The sequence below is a fragment of the Vulpes lagopus genome, chromosome 1 (assembly GCF_018345385.1).
Source record: "Vulpes lagopus strain Blue_001 chromosome 1, ASM1834538v1, whole genome shotgun sequence".
Classification (NCBI taxonomy): Eukaryota; Metazoa; Chordata; class Mammalia; order Carnivora; family Canidae; genus Vulpes; species Vulpes lagopus.
This window is the reverse complement of record NC_054824.1, coordinates 52026549-52029161: the sequence shown is the minus strand read 5'-3', so window position 1 is coordinate 52029161 and position 2613 is coordinate 52026549.

Sequence of the window (2613 nt, the reverse complement as noted above, 5' to 3'; positions counted from 1 at the left end):
TCCTCTCACTTCCTATTTGGGGGCTTTTGTGATTCCTTTCACGGGGACACTCATAGGAACCTTCTTGGCATACACACGAGCAAGATTAATGTGGAGCTAAGAATGGGGAAGAAGGGACAAGAAGGGATAGAAGAGAGCAATTAATAATGCTCCATGAATCAATCCTAGACCAATGTGAAGAGGGTTCAATGAGTAAGTGCACTGCCCCCTCTAGAATCCTTCATGGAATTTTCTGACACACATTTCATAAGACTTGTCAATGAGTCCCATGTGATAGAACAACTGATTGTCTGAGGCCCTTTGGGAAAGGCACCATTACGCATGCGTGTCGAACTGTATGCAGCAGCGCTGACCATAACTTCTGACACCACCCACTTCAGATTCCACCTTAAAGAGACTCATTTGTCTTGGGTGCATTACTTGCCACATAACCACCTCATATTTCTGAGTTCTGCATCCTCTTTATAAAAGAGAAGTAACTACACTTTAAAATATATTTAAAGTATAAAGCACTGAGTACATTTAAGTTACTAAATATAAATCATTATTTCTGTTTTCAAGTCTCACCTCCATTATCATATAAATGAATTTATAGGCCTTTGTAGAAAATCATTTACATGGATGTCTAGACTCATAATGACAGGCAGTGAGTGTTTTAGCCTGAGCTGCTGACTCTAGAGAGAACTCCTTTCTACTTTATCTTTTAATCTATCTAGACAGCAGGATTGTTAAGCTCAATCAGCCTGATCTGGGCTCCATCATGGCCCCACCTTTCCAAAAGTTTATGCCAACTCTGACCCCTTGGTCTGGGTGGTTTGGCCTGCCTGCCTATGTCCCATTTTAAGCTTGATGAATCTTTGAAAATTTTTAGAACCCAATATGCCAATCAGGTGAAGAGGGCAGCTATGATTTGCCCTCCCCCTACTCAGCCCCCAGAACGACTCAGAGTTTTCTCCTCACTGCACTGTCTTCTCTGTCAATACTCTATAGGTACTACCATGTGATGCCAAAAAGGATCTATAGTTTGTTTATTGCTAAATCGGAATCTTATTTTTTGTTCTCAGAGATAGCCTGCTGTTCACAGATGAAAGAAAATACTAAATAAAAACTCTTTTCTTTCCACATTAAAATATAATCAGATTATTGTCATTTATTAAAATGTCTTTGCTCTTCATTTGATCCTAAATGTTTTCATTACTGGAGTCAAGTTAGTATTAGAGAATACTATAGTTATCTGCTTTTTATAACACATGATTACCACATTATTGACTTCACTGTTCCATTTTTGGCACTGTGAAGTGAAGACTGGGTATCTAGGGACTTAATTCAAGGCACATTTCTGCCATTGGCTGTGTGGCCTTGGATAGTCATTTAATTTCTCTGGGTTCCAGTTTCCACTTTTATAAAATGTGACTATTGGGCTAGACACATCACCTCCTCTAAATTCTGAGTGTTTCATAGAATTGGGGTCAACCAAGCACACACCTGGGTCAAGATGTCAGTATTAGTGCATCTTCATTTCCTATTTTCTCAATTGTCCTTTTCATTGTTGGTTTGTTTATTTTAAAGTCAAACCAGTACTTGGCTCTGAATCTTACTTTGGTATATTGTCCTCAAGTATCAAAGCCTTCTTTAGTTAAGGCAAACATGCCATGTGTCTTTCCCTGTATATTTCTATTCATGGAATACCATTAAATGTAGAGTCTTCCAGCTCATCTTCAATGTTCTGATTTCCTATATAGTACAGACTGTTCCAGACTCAATGATGGTTTAGCGTACTGATTTTTTTTTTTTTTTACTTTATTAGGTGTAAAAGTGATATGCATTTAGTAGAAACTGTATTCCCAGTTTTGAACTTCGGCATTTTCCTGAGCTAACGATATGCAGTATGATACTGTCTTGTAATGGCAGGAAATAACAGCTACAGTTCCTAGTCAGTCATGCTATGAATCCAAGATTAAGGTGTCAGAAGCTTTAGTTTCTTCTAAGGCCACTGTCCTTGGCTTACACATGATCACCTTCTCACTGTGTTCTCACTTTGTCCTTTCTCTATGTGTGTGGCTCTCTGGTGACTCTTTGTCCAGATTTCCTCTTATAAAGACACGAATCAGATTGGATTAAAGCCCATCCAAATAGCCCCATTTTAACTTACCCATCTCTTTAAATGACCTATCTCCAAATACAGTCACATTCTGAGGGTTAAGGCTTTTATATACAAATTTGGGGGGAATAGAATTCAGTCCATAACATTCTCCATATTTTGCATGAGCTAAGTCAGCAGTTCCAAGAATTTTATGAAAATAAGTTTGTGATGGGGCATCTAGGTGGCTCAGCTGGTTAAGCAACTGACTGCTGGTTTCGGCTCAGGTCATAATATCAGGGTTGTGAGATTGAGCCCTATGTGGGGCTCCACGCTGAGCTTGGGATTCTCTCTCTCCCTCTGCCCTTCTGCCTGCTGGCATGTGCATGCGTGCTCACTCTCTCTCTAAATAAATAAAATCTTAAAAAAAAAAAAAAAGAAAAGAAGGTTGTGATAAGAAAAGAGCAGTTTATAAAAATATGTATGGGAAAAAGTATATTGAGTTATTTTAACTTTTCTAATCCATTCTGAGT